Source organism: Haliaeetus albicilla, chromosome 4, assembly GCF_947461875.1.
Source record: "Haliaeetus albicilla chromosome 4, bHalAlb1.1, whole genome shotgun sequence".
NCBI lineage: Eukaryota > Metazoa > Chordata > Aves > Accipitriformes > Accipitridae > Haliaeetus > Haliaeetus albicilla.
The window spans coordinates 50,957,293-50,976,074 of NC_091486.1; positions in this window are offsets into that span (position 1 = coordinate 50,957,293).

An 18,782-nucleotide genomic window follows, 5' to 3' on the forward strand; every position below is an offset into this window, starting at 1 on the left:
GAAGAGTAGGAAAGAATACCGAAGTTGATACAAAAGCTTGAGGCTCTATCATCTACTTGAGATTTGTAGATAACTGGGTGGAGAGATTCAGCAGTGTGTGACTGTACAGAAATGCTGTCTGCTACAAACGGTTGAGCTTAGCAGGGAAGTGTAGCTGTGCTGTGCCAAGCTAGTACCTACACAAGAAAGCAAACAAAACAAACAGAAGTTGTACCTGCTTGCACTCAGAATTAATTTGGTTGTCATTTTAAGCTGTTTGAAAGAATGCATTTAAGATGTAGTCAATATCTGGAGTGTGCTTGTGTTGCTCTTGCTACCAACACTGAGGTTTGTTGTAGTGTCTAAAGGCTGCTTTGCATTTTTGTCATTTATTTTTAATGCTCCCTGGTGGGAAAAAAAAAAAAGAAATGATACAGTGTTTATCATTCTAATAGCCTCAACATATTTTTATTGCTAACTGATTGGAAGCAACAGTATTCAGATAATTGCACTTCCTGTTTCAGAGCCTGGTGATTTATGTCCCTTAGTAAAGTGTTAAGTATTCTGAAATGATAGTTTCAGTAAGATGTGATGCAGGTTGGAGGTATTTGCTCCAAATGATTAAGTCTTTACCATTAAAGTTGCTGTATTCTGTAACAGGACTAATATAGAAGGGGTTAGGCTTTAGACATGTCATACTGATTTTGTAATGAGTGTTGTTTATAAATAAGTCATCTGTTTTGTTGCAATTTTACATCCATCAAATTGTAATGTTCTCTTCTGCTTCACAATCCCACTCCCCACAGGAATGCAGTAATTTGGAGTGGGATGCTCGACTTCCTAAAATGCTCAGGCTGTTCCACAATGCTGTAGTATAGTTCGTCAGCTCATCAAATTACTATAACTTGATGTCAGTGCCTGTAAAACTCCAATGATCTTCTGATGGCAATTACTCCCCTTTAAATACCAGTACGTAACTGTTCTTTCCTAGACCGTGATCTTTTCTTACAAAAGTAAACTTCATCCTGCTACTTTCTCTCTGTTATCTCCATTGCATCCATACTGCAGACCCTCAAGATACAACCTACAAAGGACAGGAGGTGGCACCAACATTTGTATGTGCTCCTTTATGATATGAAGAATTCCTAGACTTACATAATGAAATCTGAAACTTTCAATGGGGGTAAAGAAAAGGGAGACCTGCAAAAAGAGTTCATTTTAAATACACACACAATGAAGCTAACTTTAAATGCTGCTCAAATTATTTTTGGCAGAGCTTAAAACAGCTACAGAAATGTTTTCAGCAGTAATTGTGCTGAAGATAATGATTTAGGAATAAGTTAACTATGGGGAGGCATCTTGTTTGCATGCAACTTTATGTATTACATAAGGAACTGCTAGTTTATAATGTACTGAGAAATGTGCTGTAAGTAGTAAGGTTCAGGACCTTACTTGACTGAGGGCACTTGTGATTAGATATGTTGCAATAAGGGGAAAAATGCTTTTCATCAGCATCTGCTGCCAATTCACATCAAGCCCAAATCATTACTGACTGCAAGTTGCTGCAGTCTGACTGCTGTGAAATGAGTTTGGCAGTCCACTTCCCAGCACATAACTGACCATGTCCTAGGTCTCCAGAACTGGGCCATTGGGTAATTTGGTTGATATTGCTGCTGCCCTCCCAGCAGAATTGTATCACGTCTACTGCATTCAAGATTAAGGGTGGGATTTGCATTCCCCATCACCATGACTCCTTTTGGTGTGGAAACTGAGCATACATTGTAGCTAGCAAAAAAGAAAAAAATTCTAGAAAAGACAAAAATGGCAGTCAGTCATATTTCAACGGTGTTGGCTGGACCATGACCTTTAAAATTAGAAGCAAACCACAAATCAGTTGTGGCAGTGCAGAAGTTACAGATGAGACAGAAGATTCTTTGGGTCTTGAGACCTCTGTTACCACAGAATTATTTTTAGCACAACCTTATCTGATAAGGGCAAGCTTATGCTGTTAGGTGCAAACAGTCCTTCACTAGCTTTGCTGCTGCCCCAGTTAACAGGACGTGAACAAATTTTCCTCCAAAACCCCTGCGGCCTTGATAGTGTGGAAGTGCACCCATGCTAACACATCCATCTGAGAGGCATGGGTTCTTACTAGCTGTGTGGGTAAACAATTCCTGAATCAGTGTTGGCTTCTGTCCTGCTGGCTCAGAGAGCTGGTAGGAGCTAATACATGGTTTTACATATCTGTCTAAAGAGAGCTACGTGTGTACAGTCCTGAGTCTCCATATCATAATATTTCACATATCTATGAAACTAAACCTATGAAATCAAACCATTGGGAACCTTCTCCACGTTCAGTAGAAGTCAAAAAGGCAGTAGGTATGATTGGTTTAATGTTGTGCTCTGAATCCAAGCAGCTGAGAAAAAAACATGTTCTGCAGCACTCTGCTCTCTCATTAAGCCTTTAGTATCCACACTGACTTAGCTTTCTCTATTGCTGGTGCTGACAAACTAAATAGACAAAAGCCCAGTAACAGCTTTCAGATATGGAACAGTTGATATAGATTGTGATTTGTATATACGTGCCATCAACTGGATGAAGAAAAACATATCTTCATTCTCACAGGAATAGGTTGAACCTACAATTCTAGTGGTCAAATACCTGACAAAATGCAAAGAGCACTAGTAAAGGTTAAGTATTACTTGAACTGGATGCTCATTTGATGAGAGTTTATGGTCTGTATCTTAATTAAAAAGCCAGTTAAAGCAGGGGAAGATGAGATTTTACTCAGGCCAGAGGGTTACATTTCTATTGCTGGAGTGATAAAGACAGTTATCTACATGGAATACGGTGTTACACGCTGCAGTTCTGTATGAGATTAAACCTCGTATCTTGACTTTGATCATGCCCTGATTTCTTCGTATGGTTTGTGTTCCTTAAGTCCAGTGGCTGGTGTCACAAGCCAAGTACTGATCTTTCTGTGGGTGTTTTTAAGTATTATTTACACGATACTAACATTATCAGACTCTTCTGAATTTTGCAGTTTGGGGGGTTGGGGTTTTTTTGGGTGGTTTGTTTTTGTTTTGTTTTTTTTTTAATGTTTTGGGTCATCATCTTTTATAGTCCCCAAGCAAGATGAACCAGAAAAATAGCTCTGGGTTTTCTACGTGCGGATTTCCACAACGTGGGTGTAGAAGTAGAGCATCCCAAACTGTGGGCCAGCCCTTCCTACCAGTAGAAGGCCAAGCAGAGGAGGATCTGGGATGCTGAACATCCCATACTTGCCTAAGCCCAGGCACTCTGGGCGCTCTATGTTGCGTTGCCTGTCTGACACGTATGGCTCTTTCAGGCAGCGCAGCGGCGCTTCTGCAGGCTCCAAGCGATGTTCGGTGCTGTATGCGAAGGTTTCTTCTCGTCTCTGAGACAATAAAGATTGCCTGACTGCAAACCCTGCGCTGCTCGCTCAGCTCAGGGCTGTGCCTGCTCTGCAACCTGTCACTGAGCAAAGCAAGCCTTGAGAATTACTGGAATCGGTGTTCTGGAAGCAGTCTTCCAAAAAACCGGCACAAACGCCGCAGTCCTGAGAACAGGAGGGACTCGGTGTGAAGGGTCTCGCTGCTCGTTTTGGTGTCTGCAGCTCGATTTCTTGAGTGTGGTGCACAGAGGGAAGCTGGAGGCTGGTGCTGTGGGGGCTGCAGGTGTGACTTGTTTTTGATGGGGGCTGATCCCTCAGGTGCAGCCGGTCACTCTGAGGGCTCCAGACGTGTAAGGGCTCTTCAGGCAGCACAGGCTGGTTTGCAGAGCAAGGAACAGGTCGGGTAAAATTGCTTGGGGTACTTGGCTTGTGCCTTTGTGTTGTTCTCGGTACTGGGGTGGGTTGTGGGTCCGGGGTTCTGTGGCCTGGGCTCATCCCTGCTGAGGGCGGCTGAGTCGCTGTGGAGCGGTGGGAGATATCTTGGGAGGCTGCAAAGAACAGGAGCAGAGATTGTGGTAACTTGCCAGGGGCTGTGCAAGCACCTTTGTGCCTGTAACCCTTTATCTGTGAGGTTGGTTTAGCCATGTGGATCTAGCCCGCCTGCATTCCCTTGGCCTGAGCTTGCCTGGAGCCTTCCCTTGGCTCCTGCGTGAACAGCAAGCAGCTGCAGAGCGTGGTTCTGGGGTGGCTGTGAAGTCTAGACAGCCCGAGGCGTGGTAAGCAGCTCTGGTTTGTGGCACGCTTTAGTTTCTCTGTTAGGTTTGCTTTGCGTCTGTCTGGATGTTTTTAATGGCTTGTCCCACTGAAGTAGAGCAAGGCTGCCTGCTGGTTTCAGTAAAGCAGGTCCTAAATCCATCCAGACAAAAAAGTTTTTAGGTTGAGTACTTAAACTATCCTTCCCCCCAAGAAACAGCGGCATAATTTAACCCCCCCATTTTTCTTGCATTTAACTGTGCTTTCTGTACAATCTCTTGTGTCTGCACTTGTGTTTTGTAGGGTGAGGGAGTGTGGAGAGAGAGAGCAGGGAAAACCTTAATCGGTGAATACTCATCTCTAACGTGTTGCTGATGGGTGGCATCAGGAAAATTACTGCTGGGTGATGTCACTCTTCTTCCAAATGCAGTGCTTCGTTTGGACTTTCTTTTGGTTTTGAATCTGTTTCCAGTTGGGTGGTGGTTTTGTGTGGGCCTGGCTTTATGAAGCACAGTTACTCCTGGGCAAAACAGCTCAGGGCTTTTTTCCAATCCCAGGGAAGCACGTCTTGCTGACTGTAAACCCTTTTCAAATTTATTTGCTTTGGCAATCCTGAATCTGAAAGGGTTGCTGTTTTGCAGTTAGACTTCCTTTATGTTTTACATAATTAGGAAGAAGGCTTTTATCAAAATAAAATAGGGTGATGTTTTCTTAAGGAACTCCCTGTGAAGTTCAGTCAGCCCGATGCTGATGATGGTTTTACGCTCCTGGTAGAAATCTAAGTCTGACTTACAGAAAGTAATGGTGTAATTCTTTGTCTAGGTTTAACATTCTCAATCTTGGAAGATGGGAAGTGTAAAAGTGGTGAAAAAAAGAGTAAGACGACTTAAGGGAGAATTACTTCCTGTTGCAAATACATGACTGTAGAAGATCTTACTTTTGATTTTCACTGCCTAATCTCATTTTGGTAAGGCAGAAAATAGCTGAACTCCCCAGTGTCAGGAGTTGTATCAGTCAATCCTTTAGACATCAATATTCTAGCTCTTCAAATTAGCTGAAGAGGAGGTGGTTAGTTAAAGGTAGTTAATCTAATGCTAATTATGAAAGAAGGAAAAAAAAAAAGTGCTGGACATCTGATGTGGGTGTCCTGGGTTTAGCCTGTAGCCAGGCAGTGCTGTTCTCATGTAGCTGGAAGGGTCTTTTACATGCTTTTTTGACTTGGGCACTTAATTGATACTGTTGAAATCTTTACCTTGCCTTTCTCCTTCTCTGGAGTTTGTGATGAAGGTGCTGTTAGTGCTTCTGCCTGGCCTGCAATGGGTTGTGAATATGGTATAGAAAGGAGCAGTGAGTGTCTTTTCATTCCTGCAAATCACTGACAGTGCTGGATGGCTTTGATTACCAGCCCAAACCTGGGCTAGGCCAGTGCAGCATTAATGTTTGATACCTCTGCAGGTATAGAGTCTGAGAATCTCAGACACAGGGTCCGGATTCATGCACTGTGAAAATGAGAACTATGAATAACTTGCTGGCTCCTGTCTTAGTGGTCTCAGCCGTGGTCAAAGACCAAGTAGGCTACCGAGTGGGATGAATTTTATTGCCTGTAAGGCACAAATTTTTGTGCTAGTAAAGCAGTAGGCTCTGTTCATATTGCTGCTGCTCTGTACACAAAAGCACTTCCATTCTTTACAGGCTGTCAATCATTCTGGCAGCTTTTAGCAGCTGTAAGTGAGCATCCATTGTTAATTACTTTTTCATCAATTTCCAAGGAGGATGGGAAAGATCCTAAGTTAATTGCATGATAGATTAGGGTGTGCTCTGAACCACTCAGAGTATTTCACTGCTGAAAACCTTTGGAGCATTAGCTTTTTTTCCCCTCCTTTTTATTTAAAAATAGCTTTAAAAAAAAAAAAATTCAACTTCAATACAAATTCAACTTCAATACAATGTAATAAAGCACTGTTTAAAAAAAAAAAATTAACTACCCAGAGAAACCGAGAAATTCCAAATGGAAGTGTTCCAGTCTACTAAGTGTACTATTGTAGTTCTGCTTTCATAATGTGGGACACATTTTAATTGTTCTCTCTTGAGAGGCGTCAGCTTAAATCTTCTCTCAACAATACTTTGTGTTGTGTGTATTCAGTTTTTTATCATTTTAACAGCCCATTGGAGCATGGGGCAAGGGTTTAGGCTGGGCAAGAAACATGGAAATAGAGAACTACATCAGGCTTTCTGTCATCATAATAGAGAGCATAGATGCAAGTTTGCAGCAGCTTTCATGAGCTGATGAATTTGAAGAGTGTATACATGCCTGTTTATGGATATTGTCTTGAAGCTATTGTTTGTGTTGCAATTTGTGCCTTCAGGTCAGGGTTGGGAAATGTAGCCTGCAACCTTCACCCCCTGTCTCTCTTATCCCTTCCATCGCGCTTCAGTGTTAAGAGTTATTTTGTTATGCTCAGAACAATATTCAGAATGAATGAAAGCATATTGCTTTTCTGTACAGATGCAAGGTGAGCAGAGGGGGATAGTTCTGTGACTGCAGCGCAAGAGTCTGTTCCTTTAGGCTTTCCTCATTGACCTTGAACAAGTTACCCGAGAACAAAAAGGCAGCTTTATTGTCAGACTTACTGGAGAGCACATTAAGAGCTGGGAAGCGCTCAGGCTCTACACAAGCCTGTGACATAGTATCTAGACTTTCTAGCTACATGGTGTTAGAAAGTGCAATGCAAATACAGAATTTAAGCACCACTTAAACTCAGGGAGTGAGGGCTAAATGGGAACAGCTTCAGACATATATGCCTAAGAGTGTCATCTCACAATAGCTCTTTCTGTGAGCCGATGTCCCTGCCCTCCTTGACTTCTCTGAGCCCTGTTCTAACTGCAAAGGAATGCAGAAGTACTGGTGAAGAAAGTGTGAACGGGAAGATCTGTTAACAAGAGCAATTTATCCTGAAGCTTGCCAAACAGTGCTAGGCCAACAACAGAAGTCAGGGGAGTGGGAGAGAAAAACAATAGTTAAAGTATTGCTCCACAGGGAGCCAGGTCACAAAGGAAACGCTGGAGGGAGGTGGCTTTTTCTTGGGGAGCTCTAGTTGCTTATTACTCTATGGAGGACTGCTGTGCTCTGTGGCAGATTCCTGTTGGGAGAATGGACTCTGGTGCTGATCTGAAAAATGGGCAGGAGATCTGGAGAATGATAGATAACATGCCCATCACACATCAGACTCCTAAGACCCACGGGTTGCAGGTTTAAACCAGGACTTAACATGTAACTATTCTGAGATACAAAGCAGATTTTTACTCTTCCGTATACTCAGTGTGATTGCTTTGACTTTTTGACTCTGTCTAAAGGGCAAAAAGCCATACTACTTGCTTAAGAGATGCTCCAGCACAAATTCTCAGTAGATCTCACACGAGTAGGTCTATGATGAGGGGACTGGGTGACTTAGCAGAAGGGATTTGACATGCTAGTTTTATTATTGTATGCATTCAACTCTCTATGGACTTCCAAAATGAGAAGGATTGTTGAAGCTTCTTTATAATATTGCTCTTTGTAGATTATTTTGTTTGTTGCATTTGAAGCATTGCCTGCATTCCCCTGGCTTGTTGTTCAAAGTAAGAACAAAGCTTTTTAGTTTCTCTTGGTGTTTAAAATGTCCATCGCTATAAATTAAGTACAACTGTATCAGCAACACTTAGAATCTTCTCTCATATCACAGCAAACAAGTGCTAATTAGTTTTTAAGGCTTACTATAGTGCAGCCAGGCTGCTAAACGGCATCTCCAGATTCACCAGATGGGACCTAACTTCAGACACAAGGGTAGGGGATTAGGTGCAGACTTAGTCTTAGGACAGGTGTGGTTCGGTGTATTTAAAGTACAGCACGTATAGAGAGGATTGGGTTTTCGTAACTGAAAGATTTGGCCTTTCACAGCAGAAATGCCCATGTGAGTGTATTGATTTTATTGCAGCCAGACAAGCTCAAGGAGAGAAGGCGACTTGTCCTGTATATCTGTCTTTCTGGGCAAAGATTCTAGCTATTGGTATCTGGTGGATAACCTGGTACCTCTGCTAATCTTCCAAGTATTTGGCAAGGAAAACTGAAGAGTCTGAGCAGCTCTATAAGACTGGTACCGTATGTGCACATAATGAATCTGGAATACTCGGTCGCCCCATGGAAAATGATGAAATTGGATTATGTTTATTGTCCAGCTACAACCTGGGAGTCTTGCATGCATCTTCCTGAAATAAATGCATGCATGTGAGGAGAGATCATTTCAGTGGTGAATTTGTGGCCTTGCAGCCCCTAATAATACCGATAGCAGGATCTTTCTGAAAACGTGTAGTGTTAGGTGGACTTTTTATGTGGGAGTCTTAAGCCCTGTTCTTCTACACCAGAACACTGTCAGTCGTCTTTGGCTTACTGAATTGCATGTGGGCAAATTGTGCTGCTTACCAGCTTTCTGTATTACACAGAACCTCTAGTCTGTCACTGCATATTAGGTTTATGACCAGCTGCTGCATATGCACCCCAAAGGCCAGGCGTACCAAGACCGATGCTGGCTTTCCAGCTTTGCTGCTAACAAAGAACTCCTTAATCTGCTGTGCATTGCCACCCTATCCCTTTCTTGTACAAAGCAGTTCCCACTGCCTCAGGCGCTATCTGTGAGGCCTGTCTGATTATTCTTGCTTTTACCAGCATCCCAGTAAATATTGTTTGAAGACAAGGTATATATTACTGATGTGTCATTTTACAGCACACCACACAGCTCTTTATTGCTGGGTCACACGAAGTCCAGGACCATGACCTTTGGAAAGCTCTCACTCTCCCCAAAGGAATTTCACGAGTAAATCACTGACTTTTCGTGCTGGTTATTGCAGTTAAGCAGTGGGGAACAAGTCCCCTGCCAAACTTTTTTTTTTTATAGCATTCTATCCAGTGAAGTATCAGGTATCTGATGGGGACCATCACTTGATTTGTGTGTCCCAAAAGTTAGATTCTATTTAAAATCTTTATACTGGAAGCTTCCATTTCCTTCAAAACTGACTTAGAGCAATTGTCAAATTGTTTTAAGTTTGATTTATGAAAATAATGATTTATGCCAGCTACAAGATCCCCTTTAGGCCTTACATACTTTCCCTGTGATAATCTATGCTTTGCTAAAAACGCACCTTCTAAAGACAAGGAGGTGAATGAGAATTTTGCCTCTCCAAAATAAAACTTAATTTCAAGAGTCCTCATGCAGGTGCAAATTGAAAAAACTTAATGGAATGCTTGCTGGAAGGGAAGTTTCTGCCCCTTCAGAAGGTAAGACTCTTCTCTGGTGTCATAGTATCTAAGTAGATATAGCTCAAAGCAAATTCTAGTCCTGCTCACAAGTGCTCTCACTCATGACTTGTTTCTAAGAATGCTTCTTTTGTTAAAAGAGCTAAATCAGTCTGAAAACAAGTTTTACAGCTAAATCCCAGGGAAGAGATGGCTGGAGATAGTTGTTCTTGTTTACACTTTAAATACTTTGTAACTGCGTCAGTTCTTGAATGAATTTTCTTTAACAATGATGGCTTGAAGAGATAAGTGCTTTCTTTATAACCCCTGACTTATACAAGTAAACAGAAAGCTGGTTATGACCAGTATAGAAACAGGACCTGTCCTGTTGCAGCAGAATCACGTTCCAGCCAGATCTGCAGTTCTTGGGCTCTAAGAACAATTTGCCTAAAAGGGTGGGTGGGTGGGTAAGCACAGGGAGTATGTGTTCATTTGTTCATGCCCATCTAAGGAGCAAGGGTTCTGATTACTGTAACTAAAAGGAAAGGATCTTTCATTTCGTTCACGTTACATGAAACTATAGGAGGGCTGTGATGCTGAGTACATATGTGCAAGAAACCGATTCTAGTGATTGTAGTTTACACCACTTAGTATTTTTATTTGCCTATAGATCTTTGGTGTCTCTTTCTTTTAAAGTAAAAGCTGTAGGCTGATACCGATAGCCAATTCTGTCTCTGTATTGTAGTACGAACCTGCATTTCTGTGGAAGGCAGGTGATGACCCATGCAAGCAGGGTGTCAGGTGTTGAGGACTCGATGCAGCATGTTTTTTCCTTAGGCTTCTGGTGCCCTTCATCAGGCTGTGGAAGAGAGCTAATTCCCATTTTTACAGAGCAGGAGACTTTTTGTCCATGCAAGCCCTCTGGCTTAGACCCCAGCCATTTTGATTTCCAGTGTCTGTTCGGCAGCAGATGGATTGTGCGCTGAAGCACTTCGCTGAGCGCTCAGACCTCTGGGCTCAGTCCTGCTCCCCTTTGGAGTTCGGTGGGTGTTAGGAGGGCTCAGTAGTGTTACTTCCACTCGTGTGTCTTGCATCTGTGCAGCAGGAGGTGGAACGTACTGTGGAGGAGATGTTGCTCTTTATTTGATGCTCACATGGCTGTCGCTCCACCCCTTCCCCATTGTTCTGCCAGCACATAACAGGGCTTCTTTCTGGTTTTGCGCTCAAGCCCTGTGTTCCAGGCTTCTGCTTTTCCTGGGAGGTGCAGAGTCCTGCGGTTATATTTATATGCAGGAAGAAAGGCAAGCCTGTTCAGTGGGACAAAGCTGGCATTGTGCTACATGCTCAAACAGGGGCTTGTCAAAGGCTTCATGCTCTAAACATCCCCTGGGCAGGGCTTGCTCAAAAAGCCGAGGCAGCTGAACAGAGCGAGTGCCACTTACATGAGGATTCAAAGGAGAAGGCAGTCTCTAATCAGAGTTTAATGCACTCTACTACCTGACGGAGTTGGTGTCTAGTGTTTCTGACTAGTGCTGTAAGAGCACTAAGGCAGAGAGGAGGACATGATAGGAAGCAATTGTACAGAAGCAACAAAGGCAATAAAGGAATGCTGCCCCTGCTCCCAGCTGATAGAGGCTCTGGACAAAACCAGGCAGGGGGCCTTAAAGCCTATTCGTGCATGAAGTTGTAAAAGATTTTCTCCCATTTCCCTGAGCTTCCTGCCTGTGTGATAGACCAAACTATCTTGATTTAAAATATCTCCTTGGTAAACTTCTGGGTATGTGGAACTGTCTTGTAATTGGCATAGACCAGCTATCAGAGGTTTTTCCTCTCAAAGAACAGCTGGGCAGCTTCACCCGTTTTCATCCATTAGTCATCCATTAGTGCAAACTGTACAGTCTTAATATATCCTGCTAGCATGCTTTGGAGGAGCAAATCAAATTTTCTTAGCAGAGGCTACTTGAAAGGAAGCAATGCAGTATAGCCCTCTCCTTGTATGCTTATTTGTGTTTATTTGCATCATAACAGTTGCTGGATGTGCAAAGCTTTTGTAGAAGCGTTTTTGTGAAGCTCAGGTTTCTATGTTTCTACAAGGTTGTTTTTCTTCTTTTCAACCAATAGTAACTGGTCAGCTACACTGAAAACTTCCAGTATTGTTTTAGAGGGGGGTTTTGGTGGGGATTTGACAAAGTTCAGCGTACTTCCGATGGCAGTAAAAGTTTCTGTGCCAGAGTTAGTTCAGAAAGCATTGGGTTATCAATCATCACCATTGAGTAAAACAGAGATCCTATGCATCATGTTCTGGACCACCCTTCCTTAAAAAACTGCGCCTTGTCAAAACTTTGACATGCTCTGAAAAGATGACTCATTCTGCAGCGGCTTCCTGCCATAGTAAGTGGTATATGACTGACACCTTGTGGTACACGGCGTAATCTCAAAAATTGCACTTCATTTTGCCCATCTGCAGAACGAATGCTGAACCGGTCCCCAGCTCTGCTCTGTGATGAAGTGGACGCGCACTAGCCTGATGTATTTGTCGCCAAAATTTCACTGCCCGTTTGCTCCCTTAAGGCCAGAGTAGAAGCAGCTGGTGGAGTTTTGCCAGTGCAGGAGTGTCCTGGTTTCAGCTGTTAAAAAAAAAAAAAAAAAAAAGAGAGAATCACGTCTTTGGTTTTGGAATGTGCTGGGTGCCACTCCAGAGCTGACCCTTTGCACATTGTAGCACCTCACAGCAGTGAAATGGCAAGACACAAAGTATTGAACATCAAAAAGAATCCAGTCTTTCCGAGTAGCGGTCTCCAGATTATGTTTTTATAGCAGATCAAGAATCTGTTCAGCAGAAATATTTGACATTTTAATTGGCTTGCTTGTGAATAATTTTGAATATGTTCACCACAGATATAATGGTGGTTGCTTTATTTTTCATTATGGATTATTTCTTCATTCTACAATACAATTTCAGTAAGAAAATTTATTTCTGATTAAGAGAGAGAGAATGGTAAATAGAATCTTACTATCTGTCATGATGATAGGAGAAGGGCTTTATGTTGAATGAGGAAAGGAAAAGCCCTAACGTTGCATTTAATTTTAGTTTGCATCCTGTCAAAAATCCTCAACTTCATGAGAAATTCTCAGTTGGAAAATATAACAAAGAGAACAAGTAGGGAGATGATATTTGAAAATCTAATTCAAAGCGTATGCTGCCCTCAGATAACACAGCATGAGCTAATCTGGTTCTACAGGTAAATATCCTTTCAGGAGATTCAGAGCTGAACAGTGATTAAGATGAACCGAGCGTGTAATTTCATGAATTATCCACATTCCCACTTCAGATTCAGCAGGGAGAGTGCTTCATCTAATTCCAAAAGAGAGACAAATGTCTGAACTGCTCTCTGATAGAAACTTCATTATCTCCAGTGTTGAGTTTTAAACAAATTTTAATTCTCTATAACACTGTTGGCTTGAAGGCTTCTAAATTTTGGCAGAGCCCTGAAAGTATGGTTGATAACAGTATAAGCATAGCCCAGGTGAATGTGGTTTTTGGTTTCTGAGTCTGTGTTCTCCTGTGATGTGAATATCTGCCCCACCAGGACTAAAGGTCAGTTAAATGTAGTGAATATAAGTTACTGAAGAGCTGCTAGAACTGAATTTTTATTCAGCAGAGAATGGGCATGTAAACAAATCGATATATGTAATGTGAAAAGCATCAAAGTTAAACTGCAAAAAAAATAAGTGGAAGGAAAAAAAATCTTTTCTGAGTGTGCTTTTCTGTGGAAAACAGGATTTTTCTAAACAAAAGGTGAGTAGATGTGGGTCGGAGCAACATGAATTCTGTATTGTCCTGACACTGCACCGCTGCAGAGGGATGTGTGAGATGGAGTGATGGAAATGGGATCTTGTTAATTGAGATGTGGCTAATCAACAGTTGCTGTACTTCTTTTTGCCTGGTTATTGGAACAGCCTAGGCAATCTAGAGCATGAATGTTCTCTCTGAAGGGATCCGGTGCCCTCAAATACAGGATAGCTGTCAGTGTTGCCGATCCCAAATGCCTACAACCACACAGAGCTGCCAGTTGCTCACTGCCCAGTTTTTGCAGATGGCTGCTACCTATTTAACACCAGAATGAAGCAGAAACCTTCTAATAAAGGTTTAGGATCCAGTCTGTGTGTGTGTGATACGAATTGAGCGCTCCAGTCCTATGTGCTGAGATCCTAGGACACCCAAAACTGTGACAGAAATGGAAGGGGTGCGCTTGTCTTCTGTGGTGCTTGTTTTAGGCTGGGGAAGGCTTTAAAACGTTCGGTCCTAGAAGGCTGACTTGGCCATGGTACTCTTGACATGCTGGTGGTAGGTTTTAGCGAATAGCCTATTTTACTGTTCTGCTGTCCTAGCCACAGCAGTCTGCTATTGCCTTACCTTTTATTCTGACCTTATTCTTTCAAGAATGTAACCCCCTGTCAAAGCATCACCTGAAGTGAGAGAGAGCCTGCTGAACTATTGGTGGTCTAAACTTAGACAATATTACGTGAGCCTTTGGTAAAAGGCTAGCCAAGCACTTGCTATTGAGGAGTTGACTACCATGAAGGAAAAACCATAAAACCAGTCATGTATTGTACATATTGTAGCTCTTCCTTGGTGCTGTCGTCTTTGAAATTAGTTCTCTGTATACAGGGGGTGTGGTAATTACACTTTTATAAGGGAGTAAATGTTTAATATCACTGTTTAATAGTGCATGTTAGGCTGATAAAACCCACTTTAAGAGCCTAAGTGTCCCTGCTGCTGCTTCGCTTCCTTTTAGCATTGATAAACACGGAGGGCATTTTGCCATGGTATCTCCGTATGTTTCATGCATGTGCCGCAGGGCAGATCGGGGATGGGAGAATCTTGCTGGGACAGCCACTTAAAACTTTATCTGGGGACCTCTTCCCTGATGGTGAATCCATGCTGATGTTTTCCTGTTTGTGTGCTACCTTATTGGTGGGAATTTTGCAGAATATGAAATATTTAATACGTGTGGACTCTCACAATTAATAATCTAAATTATTAAGTGAAGATGGAAGAATAAGGACACCCCTCTACTGCATATGCATTTCTGCAGAGCAGGAAGCAGATATTTGTTGGTCTGCCTTGAAACCAAGACCAACAAATCTGTTGTGGATCTGGTCTTGTCCTGAATTTGGCGGCTAATTCATCTTTGTTAGAGAGTGAATGCAGGTGCACCTTGAAAGCCAGAACAGATAAGAAAGTCTTTGACCTACAGACCTGGTCCACAATTGTCAGGATTGAGTCTTGGGAATGGTTTAGCAAAGTGTGGTTATTTAATACTCAGAGCATTCAGTAACGCAGAAAACGCTTCAGGTAGCAGCCTAAGGGTAAAAGCTTGGGGAAGGCACCTTGTTGAGTCTGTGCCCAAGCACAATCTATTGCAGCTATGTTTTTTCTCTAACACAGCTGGGGAATCCTCTTTGAAGCATGACGGTACCTCAGAGGCTGCTCAGGCCATGAGCAGACGGTGCCTGAAATGGTGAGCTCAAGAGATTACAGCAGCAAGGTGTGGCTGCTGGTTGCTGCACTGGAGTATTTCCATGGCATTTCCATGTCTTCAGACTTAAGGGTAGTGAATATGAGTGTCTTCACAATCAGTGTGATATTTCTTTTTTTTTTTTTTTTTTTTCCTTCCCCCCGCCTTGTCTTTGGGAAGACAATCTCTTGGGCAGCAGACCCCATCTGTCTTGAGACTGGAGGAAGAGGATTGTGAACTTTTCAAAAGTATTTTTCAGTCGTCATACCAAAATACACTTTATAGGTATGCTACTCTGTTTCTATTGCAATGCTGGGACTGGTATGCTATATTTATGATAGAATGCCAGCACTTACTGAGCAGGGAAGCCTTTGTTAACTTACTATTATAAAGCAATGTTACTCCTTTGAATTCTTTGTCTACTTTCAGGAAGTATCAAAACTGATTTTGGAAGAAATGGAGTTATAACCTTAACTAGCTGGGGGACTTTCTCATAAAGTATATTTCATTTTAGTGCTACGTAATGTATAAAACTGCTCAGAAAAAGGAAAATACAGCACTGTTTGTTTCAATGCTATAAAACATGCTTCCGCAAATCCCATTTCACATCTGTTTCCTTAACCCCATGGACACTGTTCTTTAACTCCTTAAGTAATTCTCATACAGAAGAGGATAGCAGTTAGAGTTGAATGATAATGAAAAAGCTGATGTTGGAAGTAGGGGATCCCTAAAAGTCAGACTAATGAGCAGGTGAGGGGATTAACACCTCTCCCCAAGTAAACTCCAGTGATCTGTCAGGAGGCTGTAATAATGTAGGGCTTGTAGTTCCGAGAGTGGTTCAATTAGGCAGTATACAGTACAATTAACTGCCTGCAATTAGAATGAGTGCCTTAATTACTATGTTTACATTTTGCAACCTCTCTGCTCTGATCAGACAAAGCCTTCTCTGCATATAAAGCTGGGCGTAAACATTTTGCTTTTCACTCTTGTTTCCCTACCATATGCTAATTTAAAGATCTAAGATTGAGTTTTGGCAAATGATTATCTAGCTCAAATAACATAATATAAAGCAACGAAGGCAGCAAGGTTTTGACAGTTGTTTTGGTCTGCCTTTTTTTGCCTTTACACTTAATGGATATGGAAGTTTGCTAATCACTTCACATTCAGAACTATTCCTTCCAATTGCAAGCATACATAAAATGGACTTTAAAGCCTCTTAAAAGATACTTTGTCTGGAGTTGCTTTCTTTTCCTTAAGCACTTGGGTTGAACAGGGATCTTTGTCTGCTGTTGCAGGCAGAAGGATATTTTTTGCCCCTATCCCAAGTGGCTGCTGTCTAAGGCTTGTTTCTAAGGTGTCTCAGAGCTTAACACCGCAATATCCTCAACTCCTTTGTGGTGTCAGATTTGGCTTTTGAAAATCCAGAACTCCCACAGTATGTAAATTTGGCTAATTGGCTTACTCTATAACTTCAAGATCAGTTTCCAGGTATGACCATCCAAACATATATCTAATATGAGATGCTGAGATATTTATACATCCACTGAATGGACCAGAGCGCCCTAAGTGGCTGTATTGTAAAATGAATTGCTTATATTATGAACTCAGCTGTGTAGACAAAGCTTACATATTAAATTCAAAGCAACTGATAAAGCTGTCCAGTAGATCAGAATATCTATTCCCTGTGTACAGAATAGCGGAAAGGAGTTCAACGTACACATGATGAGTTCTAAAGAAGGTGCATAATTACTCCAGAAGGTGTGTCTAGTATGACAATTTCTTGAAATCAGATTTTCTTAAAGCTGCAATATTTCCCGATAACAGATCTGTACACCATCTGTCAGCAGACATTTTTGATAAGAACTTCTAAAGACTCTTCCATTTTCCAATAAAACTCTGCTGCCCACAGGTGATTAACTGACAAACAGACTAATACAGAAATCTAGGTTAGGTAGTGTCATGCTGGACTGCACACCTGAGGCTCAAGAACCTCACCACCAGGCATCAGCAAGTACTAATAATGCTAAAGCTGCAGGGGCTGTCCCTGGGCAGGTGTACTTAGCAACTGTACCATCTCCTACCAGAACAACCAGAAAGCAAAAGGTCCTGTAAAGTTCATGGAAGAGCAGGGAGTGGAAAACGGCCCCTCAGGCAGCTATTGCCTTTTCTCATTTATGGAGCAGTAGCATTCTCATTCTGGCCCAAGAATTGCACTGTGATGGATCGTTTTGGCTGCAGAAGTGCCTTTCACTGAAATTCACCTATGCGTTGTTTGTTTTGAAAAAGAACTCTTTCACGCAAACTAACTGCTTTTGGAAAGCACCAGTTGTTTAAACTTGCATGATTTAATTCAACTTTGTGTTGAATAAGAGCCCATATGCATTTCTTTTCTGGCTCCCTCTACTTCTGTGTATTACATGATAGAATATGCTCAAAAAATGCTTTAGTGCCGTGAGTGTTGCCATTGTGAGAAACGGGAAGTCAACAACTGAAAATCAATAAGTGTTATTGTCTGTGCTTTGCCCTGGAGAACAGATGTGCAAACAAGTATTGAAAACCAGTGGGGAAAAGTCCAGCTCTCTTCCCTTTGGCATTGTGTTAATGACAGTTTCAGGTAGATGGGCCAACTAAATGCAGAGAGCGTAATACTGCCACATCTCATCAGAGAAGGTCTTTTGATTGTTCAGAGGTTCTGCTCCAAACGTGAAATCACTTAAAGCTCAAGGATATTCATGTCTAGGGTTATTTGAAGGCCTGTTTCTGCTGTAGTTTTTTAAAAGTATTTTTTTTAATATTGTTTCTCTGTGGTCTTTGTTGTGAAAACTCTGCTGGCAGTAGTGGTCTCTATTGCAGTTGTTTTATTCTCCGCTGATAAATAGGAGTAGGTGAGAGGCTGATAAGCAGCATGTACAGCAGAAGTTCTGTAATATCTCAGCATTTGGGGAAGGAGAGGAAGAGCAGCATATGTAAAATGTCTCATGGCCAGCGTATTAGGAAGCAAAAATTGGTGCTGTTCTCATCAAAATGCAACAGGTGACATCCTATGTCACCTGATGTTCTGAACCTAGCTTCATACTTTTTGCATGTATCTTATCTTATCGAACTTCCACCAAAATCAAGACAAAAACCAGTTTCACTAAGACCTGTCATCTTACTTGGCTGCTCGAACTTCTTCCTCCTGACAGCTCTGCTCACTGCTGGCATCTGTAGTGAGGGCTAGAAATTCTAAATCAATGGGGAACATAATGGTCAGCTACTCTGGTCTTTTTTAAACAACAAGCCCTAACCCTGAACTAGTGATACCCACTTAACTTCCAGTTGCATTAGGGTGTGTCTTCCTAGAAGACACCCAGCCTTGATTCCAAAGATTTCAAATGGGGGAATTCCCTGTGTTCTTAGGTAAACTGTTCCCATGCTTTAATTTCTCTTGTGATGACTTCTGCAGTGCTTTTATATTTGCAGACCACTTTCAAATTAAAGCAAGATGAAGAATGATCTGTTTATTGATGTCTTTTGTGTACTATTCCAGTGCCCTCGGCAATAAGAGCTACCACCAAGTAAATACTTACAAGTTGGGTTAAACAGGATGGAGAGACTGAAGTATTTTGTGCTTTAATTGGAGTAAATTATCAGATTATGCAAGTAAATCTATGTGGGAAAGGTTACTTATCTGTTTGCCTTATCTTAATGCATGCTCAAAAAATGGAAGGCAATGATAAGGATGGTTTGTGAAGGGAGGGAAAAGGCTGAAGGGGCACAAGTCAGAGGACAGAGGGATGAAAGTGAAGCAGCTTACAAGTGAATATCCCAAACCTCTCAAGGATTTAACTCCATGTTCTGCCG